This window comes from Neovison vison, chromosome 6, assembly GCF_020171115.1.
Source record: "Neovison vison isolate M4711 chromosome 6, ASM_NN_V1, whole genome shotgun sequence".
Classification (NCBI taxonomy): Eukaryota; Metazoa; Chordata; class Mammalia; order Carnivora; family Mustelidae; genus Neogale; species Neogale vison.
In genome coordinates this window covers 38,550,372-38,563,491 of record NC_058096.1, presented here as the reverse complement: position 1 = coordinate 38,563,491, position 13,120 = coordinate 38,550,372, and the positions used below count along the sequence as shown (strand labels likewise).

Below are 13,120 nucleotides of genomic sequence, written 5' to 3'. Positions count from 1 at the left end.
TAACTAAGGGCAGTAATCACCTGAGATATATCTAGACAGACAGGCAGAGGGTGAGTCTTTGCACATCTGAGAGGGAGTGAGTTACAGTCAGTGGTTTTTTTGGGTAAATGATCAACTTTTGTGGGTTATTTAACAGGAACTGAGGACCTTCAATATTTTTCTTCCTGAAAATGAGCACAACTTTCTCAGAGGAAGAACTGGATTTAACAACAGTGAAGGGAACAAATAAAAGCAAGGTGTGAAAGAATTGAAGGTGTGATTGTTCCATGAGAAAGAATAAACTTCCCATGAGACAAACAATACCACATATTTTGATTCTTCCTTTGGGAATATATTTATGCTTAGTGAAAACTGTCAACTAAGTCTACAGAATTGTTTAATTCAACAGAGGTACTGGCATCTGAATCAAGTGGTATAAGTAATGCTTTGATTTGTTTTTAAATTTTTTTTTTGTCCTCTCAAGAACCCCATTTTAAATGCAAAATACTGGCCTCATTAAGGTTCTCATATTTTGGTCACAAAAAACACAGGTGCTAAATGGATCAATACACAGTATTATTACAGGTCCTTAAATATAACAAATGACAGAAATAGGCATTCATTTCTCAATGAAATACAAAGGAAGCTTACTATTCTCTAGATCTTCCCTTAGCTTTGTGTCTCCCTTCCTTCCCCCTCCCTCTCATCTGTTCCATCAACAGGTTTGGGATTTATACCATGAACCTGAATATTAGAAAGTTCAAGATCATTCTTGTTGCTTTGAGTCTAAAAATATATCTAAATGCACACATAGCATGCTATTACTTCCACTAAATTACCGAAGGCATTCTAAACAAATAACCTTCTAATGTGAAAGTTGTGGCTCAGTAGTTGTGTGTACCGAAACACACATTGCATAATAAACCTATTGGATTGAAAATCACAAATGCTATTAACGCAAGCTTAAAATTCTCAAGAGAAGTGCAATAAGTGCTCTATCATGTGAGAAAGGAAATTGGAGGAAAAATTAAGACTGATAACTAAGTGCAAAATGTTACCCCTTTTGGAATGTCCCTCTGTTCTTTGAAATACAGAATTCTCTAGCCATTTTCTCATGATTTCATTTCAGCTTTTAGGTTTGTCTAAACAACTTTAAGTATTCCGTTTTCCTAGGTGACCTCATATAATTTGTTTTTCTTTGACTCTATCCTTTCAGGATTCAGCTTGTCTTATAGAGTATAACACCTGGTATCCACCTTCTGTGCCGTCCCTCTGCCCAGCCACTGTGGAGCATGGCCATCAGTCTGGTGCTGCCTGCCAGTTTCCATAGAGACAGGAAGCACGTTGGAGACCTGTGTTCCATTGCAACTGCCAGACCAAGGCAGGGAAGAAACAAAGCTGGCGGGCAGTGGGTCTTGGAAGGCCAGGAAGGTTGGAAGGGCTTTCTCCTCCTGATATCAGAGCATAGCAGTGCCAGACTGGCAGCTTCAGCAGTTACAATCCCGTAGACCAGATCCTGGTGTTCGCTATGGCCATTGTGAGGGACCCATTCTGCTCCCAACTCCTGGAGCAGAAGCTCTGTGTACTCAAAGCTTGGCCCAGGGCCTTTGCTGGCTTCTGATCCATGACAAAAGGCTCTTTCAGATTTACAGTGGCTCCCACAGCTCCTGACCCAGAGAATCATAATTCTCCTGCAGAAATTTCACCTCTCTTTCCCTTTTCCAGAATGTGTAATAGGTTTTTCTGGACACTCATAGCAGACCAGGAAACCAATGGGATTACCATTGGGTTGTTTCCAATTAACCTACACAGTGACTGTGAGTAGGTGACCCAGTTAACTATGCAACATCATACCAAAAGTAGTTACCATTTGCTGTGTCTAAGTAAGATTTATAATTAGAATCAGTTCTTGATTTCAGGATCAGGGCTGGCCCTGAAGAAATTTGAAATGTAGGTGTAATGAAACATCAGCCCCTTCCCCTACATTTCAAAAATGTTTTTGTGAGATTGTATACCTCAGCCTTCTCTATTATAGATGTTCCCAGCAGTTTTTCTTTCTACCTAAAGTAGATTTCTCCAATTTCATCCATTAATTTTATATTACTCAGCCATATCATATTTTCTTTAATTTATAAAATTCTAAGTTTCAGAGAGTATTTATAAAATCCTAGGAAATGCTGTTCTATGACAGCTTTATGTTCTTGCCTAGTGGTTGTATTGCCTCAGTATGTTTTAAAACATTATCTGATTTTTAAAAGAATGCTCAATATTTTAAAAATATCTATTTGTAAAAAAAATAAAAAAATATATATATATTTGTACAAAACCAGTTCTTTTCATTCTTTATTTGCTTTTCTGCCTGCTATTCTGTGAAAATGCATAATAAACAAAAAACTATTAAAGGGTCATGGATTCAGACTAAATGTAAATATATCAAGCTTTGCAGCTGAAATAGATTTTTGAAATAAAAACATTAAAATATATTTGTTTTCATTAATTTATCTATATTTAATTTATTCCCTTAAATGTTTTGAATCTTCTCAAAAATTCTAATAATAATTTATTGAATGAGCATGTATAGTTTTTCAAGAAAAAAATTAACTTGATGAATTGTTCACATTCATATTCATAAAGTTGTTTCTTTTCCTACTCATACAGATCTTTAAGTATTGCAATGTGGAAAAATAAAAAGCAAAGGAAATAATTTTATTATTTTTTTTAATTTTTATTTATTTTTTTAAAGGAAATAATTTTAAAATGAAAAGGAAACTACATGTCTCACAAAGCATTATGAAAAAATAAGAGAATTTTAAAATTACTTTTATAACTTCAAAAAATGCTAACATGTAATTATCATGTGTGTCTAAATTCTTTTTATCTTTTTAGAATATTGCTTTCAGGGTGAATGCGCAAGACCTAGATAGAACTGACTAGCTTTACCTGGTAACTGATGAACATCTGAGAGGCAGCCTTCCAGAGAAAAGAAATTTATGACCACAATCACAGTCTGGTTCACAGTGAAGCTCAATCACGTAACTAAATTCTAAACTGAGATGTCAACCTGGAGGAAATATTCTGGAAAGGAGCACACAGATGGTAGGACTCTTCTGAAGACAGGGTGAGGAATATAGTGCTGACTGTACAATAATCAATCTTCTGAAAGCAAAAAAAAAAAAAAAAAAACAAACAAACACCCAAAAACAAAAAACCCCACAATGGGTGGGACATAAGTATTTAAAATTGAAGATCCTGGGGAAAACTTCAACCTGAGACAAAAGAGGGAGAAAAGTGCTCACTTCAGCAGCACATATACTAAAACTGGAATGATACAGAGAAGATTAGCATGGCCCTGCACAAGGGTGACATGGAAGAAGGGGGAAATGATATCTATATTTTCCATATCACCCTGTAGGTCTTAGAATGTCCATATACTTAAAGAAAGTAACAAAGTTGATTATAATACATTTTAGAATATTTAATAACCTCAAGGAAAATTTAAAAGTCTAATAACATTGCCAGGAGCAAATTAAATGAAAAAATGTAAGAAAATAGAGCAAGCATTATTAAATCCCAACTTTAAATATACAATTGCCTAAAAAATACAAAATACAGCTAGCAAAATAAGGTAAACATAGTAAGGAAAGGTATAAGCTGAGAAGACAATTAGGACTTCAGTCTGGTTTTTATGCTAGTATTCCCTAATTCCAAATGAAAAAATATATATACAATCAAATTAATTGTTGCCTAATATATTGTTGTGAATTAGTGATTTCGCTTAGTTGTAGGAGACATATTTCGATAACATCTTTCTTTTGGTGGAACATACTTGCATACTCAGCAAGCATAAAATCATATTGACTATTAGCCAAGTTGCCTATAGATTAATGTTCTGTTCATACCTTATTCTCTGCAGAAATTTTAAATAATTGCATTGGAACATTGAATAGAGATGTTCATGTAAAAGAGCAACAGAGATTCTATTTGAATTATAACTCTTTGGATTAAGGGACGTAATATGAAATTTTGAGATATCATAGATACAAGATATATCAAAGAAAAAATATGGGGCATCTGGGTGGCTCAATGCGTTAAGCCTCTGCCTTCAGCTCAGGTCATGATCCCAGGGTCCTGGGATTGAGCCCGTATCAGGCTCTCTGCTCAGCAGGGGGCTTGCTTCCCCCTCCCCCTCTGCCTGCTTCTCTGCCTACTTGTGATCTTTCTCTCTCTCTGTCAAATAAATAAATAAATAAATAAAATCTTTAAAAAAAGAAAAAAATATGATATCAAACATGTCATCCAATAATGTGCAATCACTTCACATTAGGCATATGAACTATACACATAAACGTATATAATGTTAAGGGTTTCTGAAAATTATCTTCACCTTCATAATGGATTTTGTCTATAAAATATACTTCATGACATTAATTTATTCAACAAATGCATTCTTTGTGCCAAGAATGTGCTTAAAATAGTAAAAGCTAGAGATAAAACTATGAACAGGCTAGAAACGTTGTAAAGTTTTGTCTTTAGAACTTACAGCCTAGATATAAGCAGTAAAACAAGAAAACAGAAATTTATACAGGAAAGCCTGGCTAAGAAGGTGGTGAAATTTCAGCTAAAACCTAAACGGGGAGAAAGTCCAGCCATTTAAAAATTGCCAGAGGACAAAATGTTGGAGAGGGGTGGTCAATATTCAGAAAGTAAGTTACCTGATATAACAGATCCTAAGCAAGAGGCAGAAAAGAGGTTGACTAGCGAAGAACTGAGAACAAGACAAAACAAAAACCACTAAGTCTGGTGCATAAAAAACAACAGACTTGTGGTCTAACACAAGGTAAGAAAGAATGTCAAGGTCAGGTAAAATATAAATACATAAAAATGCAGGGCTTTTTATGTCTTAGTAAGGAGCTTACACTTATTCTAACATGCAGTGGTAAGACACTGAGGAAAAAGACCCAATATACACCCCTAGAAGACACTGTTTTTTTCTGGTAATTAATCATTATTCTTAAATCAAGGATTTTTAATCTTAGAAATGAATCACTGTAAAAATAGTATTTATAATCAAGAACCTTATTGAGAAAATATCAAAGAATTCATTAAATTACTGGATAATCTGTAAAGGTAACTAATCTTTTTTTTTTAATCTTACACTGTAAATAATCTGGTAAATGACTTTTACTGACTTGAGTTTGTACCAAAACAGAATTGTTACCCATAGTCCCATATCCCCCTGACTCTCTGAGAGACAATTTATTCCTTACGTCCACTCTGAAATGTCATTGCTTTGGGAAGTGCCTTGTGATTAACAATGGAGAATTTCTGTTTTATTGTTTGTTTTAAAAGCTGTAGTAATATCTGGGAGACAGGAAAGTATTGCTGGTAAACTATCTATGGCTGTACACATTATTTTTAAAACAGTGTACTTTCTCAAAGATATATTTCCCTGAATGGAGAACAACACCATGCTTTCAAATAAATAATGAGTTCCCAAAGGACTGCAATGGAGGCAATAAAATATTTGATTTTTTCTCCTGTATACGAGTGTCTTTTATAAACTTTATAAAACAATTTTTCCTTTGATTAATATAATAGAAAAGAGTATTTTCTGTTCTAATAACAGCATTTTTATGCCCAAGGAAACTATTAGTATGTGAACCAGAGACATGTAGAAAATTCTTGATAGCGGAGGCAGAAACTCATGTTACTTTTAATTCTTTAAATGGCATATGATATTGCTGTGGACATAGTGGGCATATATTTTTGAACACATGAAACGTGTTCAAAATGATACCACCTGAATAGTGAAGTGTTGATCAATATGTGGTAACATATAAATCAACTTGGACTATTCCCTAAGGAACAAGTTCTCTTTTGAAAAAAAAAAAAAAAGTAATAACACAGTGGTTAATAGGATGTGTTTTTTACTGTTTGATCATTTCTAAATGCACAAAGATTTCATTAATGTTGATTTCACCCATCTTGTCCATGTTTACGTGCTTTGATGTTCAAGTCCTTTGTAGTGCCACATTAGATCTAGGGGAACACTGCCCTATGAGAGCAAGTGGAGACTGCTGTGGGAAAATATTAAAATGAAACTTGATACTTTGTATAGATTTGTACAGATAATTCAGCTCAAAGAATTCTACTTCTGATAAGGCAGAAAAAGAATTAATGCCGTCTTCTCATATCTCTTTTTGGGGTTACTACATTTGTAATTTGTTAATAGAAAATTATAATGAATTGAAATGTTTCAAATGGAAATTATTAAAATTAAACTTCAATAAAACAAGTTGATATAAATTGAAAATAGTTCAACTGATTCCTTATATTTTAAGAATGCATGTTCTGGAAAAATGGTTGCAAAATGATAGCTGAAAAAAAATATTGATAGCAACACCAGTGATCCCTCACTACAATATTGGAAGGAAAGGGTTAACAGCTGGTTCTTGGTCTTTCCTTTAGTTTCAGGGAAAGCCTAAAAAGTTGGCTCTTGGTTGAAACATACTTGCAGTTCAAGGAGTTCACAGATGTATATTGGATCCAAAGTAAATGAGAACTGGGGAGGTGGCTGTGTACTAGACTATGCATCTACATTTCATAGTTGGGAATATTTATTGAATAATAAATGAGGATTGACTAAATGACCTTGTACCAGAGAATGGGAACTGGTGACATAATCTTGTGAAGGCTGCATGCCTACTAAGTCACCAAAATTGAATAGACTCCAGGGGTCTCTGAGTGGCTCAGTGAGTTAAATGTCCAGCTTCTGCTCGGGTCATGATCCTGGTGGGGTTCTGGGATCAAGCCCAGTATTGGGCTCCCTGATCAGTGGGGAGCTTGCTTCTCCCTCTCCCTCTGCTGCTCCTCCTGCTTGTGCTCTCTCTCATGGTCTCTCAAACAAATAAATAAAATCTAAAAAAAAAAAGAAAGAAAGAAAGAAAGAAAACTGAATAGACTCTAGAAAAGCTTCTCTGAGGTGTGGTACCTAAATCAATGCAGTCTAGTTTTGGATAAGGAGTAACTGCACACTCAGAAGCATTTCAGGAAGTCACAAAGCTTTGCTAGTTCTTTTTTTTTTTTTTTTTAATTAATTTATTTATTTAACAGAGAGAAATCACAAGTAGACAGAGAGACAGGCAGAGAGAGAGAGAGAGAGAGGGAAGCAGGCTTCCCGCTGAGCCGAGAGCCCGATGCGGGACTCGATCCTAGGACCCTGAGATCATGACCCGAGCGGAAGGCAGCGGCCCAACCCACTGAGCCACCCAGGCGCCCCAAAGCTTTGCTAGTTCTTAACATCCTTGTTGGGTCACTTGTCTTGGACCTTTGGATCCATTTGTTGTTGGATATAGCCTGTTGTGTCTCATGGATATTATCATATTCATGAAACCAAGAATTGTGCTACTGCTCTAGTAAATACCAGAATTAACCAGAATACCAGATTAACAAAAAGTATTATTTCTGCATAGTCTATCTGCTGAGGTAAATGTCCAATAAGAACAGAGTAGTCACATTATTCATGCTCGAAACTGTTCCTATTTGTTCCTGTTTCCTTTCCAGATCAGATTGAAACTAAAAAGACTGCCATACTTTATGAATTCTACATACAAATTTGTGCAACAACTGATTCTCATTTCAAATTCCTAGTTATATATGCTTTGACAGATCTGAAACCAAAGATATATGCTGTGTTAGATAGATAGATAAATATAGATATAAAGATAAATATAAGATATGTATTTTTCTCTATATTTAATATATAAATAAATATATATTACATGATGCATATTATTAGTAACAGCTGATACCTCGCATTGCTTAAATTTTGATATGCATTGACTGCTGTGTTTTGCAAAAGTTTTAACACATCCTTGGAAGGTACAGATTTTTCAACTTTAGGGCACTGAATAGGATAAGCCACAGACTCAGAGAGCATTTGTAAAAACAAAACAAAACAAAACAAAATTGCAAGTGTATCTGGTATTGGCAGCAACATGGCAATAAGTTTACGCTTCTGAATACAAGTATTTTTGAAATGGCAAATGTGCGTGGTTAAAAATCAATAATTATATTTAGTAATGATTCATTAAGTTTATGTTCAGGACTATAATCTCAAATCTCACCATTTATATAATTGACCAGCTAAATTAAAGGTACCTACAAAGAGAGGGGCACCTGGGTGGCTCAGTGGGTTAAAGGTACCTACAAAGATGACTATGAAAATAAAAATGCACTACATAATTTTTTAACAAACTTTTTCTCACCAAGAACAACCAGCTCTTCACATTAAAGGGTCAAATCTCTGTAAGCAAAGTTCTAAATGCAAAGAATCCATCATTACTCAAAATTGAATAATGAATGATAAAATTCAATAAAATCTGCTATTTGTTACAATTTGAATTTCATTAGTACTAAACTCATAATTTATAATGCCATGATAGTTACTTTAAAAATATATAATGTTTATTTAATGAGGGAATTTTGACATGTAATATGCTCCCTTATTTTTTCTTGATTAAGCTTGTGCAGCCCCAGGGCACAGGAAATATCGACTCATATGGCAGGGTTGATAAGCATCAACTCTCCCTGCTGACTTGGGCCAGCAGGCTTCTCATGAATCCAGCAGATGTTTCTGCTATCTGGGCCAATGGAAACCTTATGGACCTTTTTTCCTTCATCTCCTCCCAAGAGCAAATGTTAACACAGCAGAAATTTGGATGGATGCCAAATAGAAAGCAGAAGTGTTGGTGAGAAAATAGGGTGCACTCTTATCCATAAATAGTGGTCATCAGTGGTTTGAATTGAGTACTAAGCCATTTTAATGGCTTATTTTTGTGCATTAGCTACTTCATTTAACCAAATCCCTATAAACACTTCTGTTTATAACATAATACAACAGCATTTGTCCAAACACATAGATCTAATCCTTGAATATGCTAATTGTTTTAAGATACAAACCAGAAAAAAAAAAGAATCTGAATATAAAAAGTAGGACAGTTGTTTATTTCTGATATTTTTCTTATATGAATGGAAAGCTACCTAATTGTCAACTTGCAAATTACTCAACTTAATTTACATTTTGTTGATGTCATGTTAAAAAAGTAGCAATAGCAGGCTCAGTTTTGATAAGAATTACCAAGAAAAAATAAACAATTAAAGGATTAATCTTAGCACTCTTTGTTGCATATCATTCTTGTTTAGCTGAATTTTAAATATATACTTTCAAGAACCCAGTCTGATTAAATTCCCATAGTTATCCCTGATCTGTGTCTCCATCAGGCCACCCACACTGACCCAGTGAAGTGTCCATCAGTCTTGTAAGATTTAGATTTTTATTACCTATATTCAAATTCTGTATTTTAGAATTCTCTCTTGTCTTTATGTAAGTTTTCTCCCCTAACCAACACATTAATTTAAAGGGAAAGTTTTTTTTTTTCCAATTTATTTATTTTCAGAAAAACAGTATTCATTATTTTTTCACCACACCCAGTGCTCCATGCAAGCTGTGCCCTCTATAATACCCACCACCTGGTACCCCAACCCTTCACCCCCCCCCCGCCAAAAGGGAAAGTTTTTAAGAGGTGACACATGTTACTGAGACTCCTAAACTATGTATTGCCCCCATTTATTATAGTATAACAGGATATATTTCCTGCTGACACAGGGGTAAAAAGTTAGGAAAGAAATCTGAATAGAGAAATAATTTACTATTCATTAATTTTTTCTTATTCTAATATTATTTATTGAACACCTACTATGAGTAAGACATGTGACTTACTCATAAACGCAAGTGAAAAGAAATAAAGTGTAGAAGCATACTACATACTATAATACTTGATAGGAGTTGTTTCAATAAGATCAACATTGACAATGTCCTATGATATACTCTATCCACTCAAAAAGCAATGTTGAGTAGGTGCTTGACAGAAGACTTGTTTTCATTTGTTTCCATGATTACTTTAGAAAGGGCATGTCTTTCTGAGTGAAGTAGCAATGTATAAGTAGCTAAGAAGTATTGGCAGTATTTTAAAATGCTTCCTGTGCATAGCACTTTTAGGTGTCATAAGAAAAGACACTCGCTCATATAACTATCCAATGCCAAACGTTTAATAGTTTTCCCCCTTGTACTCTAATTGTCAGAAATGTAATTTTAAAATTCCTTCAAGGATTTTGTGGGTATTACTTAGCTTTGTTAATGAGAATAGAAATTCTGGTCCAGAAAGCTGGCAAACATAACCATGAGACAGAGACACTATAGAGATTTAATTGCCTACAAAAGTATTCTTTGCAAGCTGTGCAAACACTCCTTGCTTAAATAAGGAATCAAGATGATGGAGATTTTACATCTTAGTGAAACAACCACAGACACAGTTTCTGGTTTTTGTAATGAAAAAAGCCTCACCAAATAGACTACCTTTTCATTATTTATATTGTTTTCGAGATAGAAGAGTTTAAAAATCTTTCAGAAGGCTCATAATTAATGAAATAACATAAAATAAAGGAATCAATTGTAGGTTCATACATACGTCATATAAGACAATCAAACTATTGTGTGTTATGAAAGAAATAATGGAATATAGAACCTAAGGGTGGAGAGAGGCACTTAAATCCATATTCCAAAATTAACAAAATCATTCTAATTCTAGTTATTGCCCTAATAATCCTAGCATATCTTAAGTAATCAAAACTATATGTTTAAAATATTCAATTATTTCAGTATTAAAATAATATGCGGTTTAAAAATAACAGCAAGATAGAAAAGAATGACAGCAAGAATTAAAGACCAACTGATGAAAGACAAATGAAAAGAAGACATTTGAGAATGACTTTGGTTTTCCAGATAGATGATAGAATAGATGGTGGTGTCACTAATTAAGATCTAGGCACAAAAGGAAAAGTAGTGTATCTGTTAATTTTTTTCATTTTAGCAAACCACCCCAAAACAGTGCCACACATCAACTACCATTTTTATAATACACAGTTCTGTGAAGTGCCAGTTTGTATTGGGCTTCACTGGACAGTTCTTATAATCTTGGCTGTGCTCCCTCAGACATCTATGGTCAATTACCAGTCATCTGCTTTTGGGGGCTCTGCTTCTGGGGATAGGCTGGCTGTCATCTGGGATGACAGGTGGTGACTGGGCTTGATATCATGGCTCCTAGCTCCCAAGACAACAGCCCAATGAACAAGCAGTTTCCAAGACTTTTTTTGTTTCAAGTTTGTTTCAAGTCCATTGGCCAAAACTAGTCACAGGGTTAAGCCCAGAATCAACGTAGAAAGTGACCACCCAAGCGAACAGATGTAGGGTAATGTGAACAAAACAGCAGCTATTGGACAGACTAAAGTAGTTGATTATTGAAGAGAGAATAGTACATCTAAAGGCAGGGGAGAAATTCAGAATGAAAGTTTTTCATACTCCAAATATTGCAGGAAAACCAAGTTTATAGAAGACCAGAGTCATGTTCATGGGGAGTGGCCACCAATATGACTTAGGGGCTTTGCCATGAAAAGATTAATTGAAAAAAATGAAAGGAGAAAGAAGAATGCAACATTTTAGAAAGTGAGAGGTGATCAAATGAAGATATTAAGTGTAATGAACACCTTTGAAGAAACTTGACAATGAGATTAAACAAAAGTGATTGAAGAGAGAATACAGAATTTGAGGCAGATTTTTGTTGTTTTATTATTTACTTCTTTATACAACTTAGTAGCAATTATGCTGTATAATCTTCATTCTGACTTGGATGACTTCTGTCTGTTCTATGGAAAATTATTTCATAAATGTTCACTTTGATCCACAAGGCAGATTGAAAAGAGTAAGAATAACGAGTACCAGTATTTTCCCACTTCAGGAAAGGCATCTCAAAACAGGTGCTTATTTTTAGATAAGTAGTTACTGTTATTTGTTGGTCAGTACAGTCTTTTTTTTTTTTTAATAAATGTGTTGGCCTGATGTCCACACTTTTTTCCCCCCATGGCAATATTAGGAAAACTTAAATGAAAATAAAAATATAACATATTATGAAGGTAAATAAGAGTACACCTCACCTCACATTGCAGATTTCTCTTAAATAGTCTTGATCTTTATTTTGGAAATGTTATTCATTTTTAAGTGCTGTAGAAGCCCAAGAAATACTTTTTTTCTTTATGGTACATTGATAAAAATGCTACTGGCCCACTAGATATTTCCCAATCTCTCACATCTTTACCAGTATAATCATTGTTAACCTACCTGTTGTACTATTTACTTCTGTTCTTAAAATAAATAATTAAGGAAATCTAATAGAAAACATAAGGAAATAAACGCAGTTTCTCATGGACTAATAATCTTCACAAATATACATATGTCCATTTTTCTTTACACATATGGTAAGAACACAATATCTACAGATGTGTAGTAGAATATAGAGAATAATAAAAAAGATGCTCAGGTTGAACAAGGGAGAATTTAGTCATGGTATGATTGTTTCTGAGAGTTGCCTTACAAATATGAAATCATCTAAAAATAAATTTTATGTTTAAAAGTAAACATTGACTGCAAAAAAAAAATCAAATTATATAAAAGAACTCACATTCTCTTTTGATCAAAAATATGACCCATACAGGGCACCTGGGTAGCTCAGTTAGTTGAGTGGTTGCCTTTGGCTCAGGTCATGATCCCGGAGACCATGGATTGAGTCCCGCATCGGGGTCCCAGCTCTATGGGGAGTCTGCTTCTCCCTCTGACCTTCTTCCCTCTCATGCTCTCTCTCACTGTCTCTCAAATAAATAAATAAAAATCTTTAAAAAAATATGACTCATATATACCTATGGTCATGAAATACCTAGAATCTCCTTAAGTATACTGCTCATAATCTTATAAGTGGACAATGGCTTAAGCAAAATTCTACCTTAGATTTAACAGTGATTAAATCTAATCAAGTAATAAGTCCTCTTGTGCTGAAGGAAAGTATGAACTATCATGTGCATTTGGCAAGAGGGATTTATTTGTGTATTACACAATGCAAATAATGTGTATGAAGAGAGTGTCCTTAAAATGGCATGCAAATATTTCTGCTCAGATGGCTCCCCATCCAGATAGTTAAATGCACAGGTAAAAGTGAACTGCAGGGGCACCGGGGTGGCTCAGTGGGCTAAG

The 13,120-nt window shown here is 34.4% G+C and overlaps 1 protein-coding gene and 1 non-coding gene across 4 annotated transcripts in view; one reads left to right on the top strand and one right to left on the bottom strand.

The window, feature by feature from the left end:
• Positions 1 to 13,120, bottom strand: part of CADM2 (cell adhesion molecule 2) — a 1,078,599-nt gene that overhangs the window by 263,608 nt on the left and 801,871 nt on the right. The window lies entirely within an intron of this gene.
• Positions 3,268 to 3,374, top strand: LOC122910978. Its single transcript, XR_006385327.1, has one exon. It is a non-coding gene; the product is annotated as a U6 spliceosomal RNA (small nuclear RNA).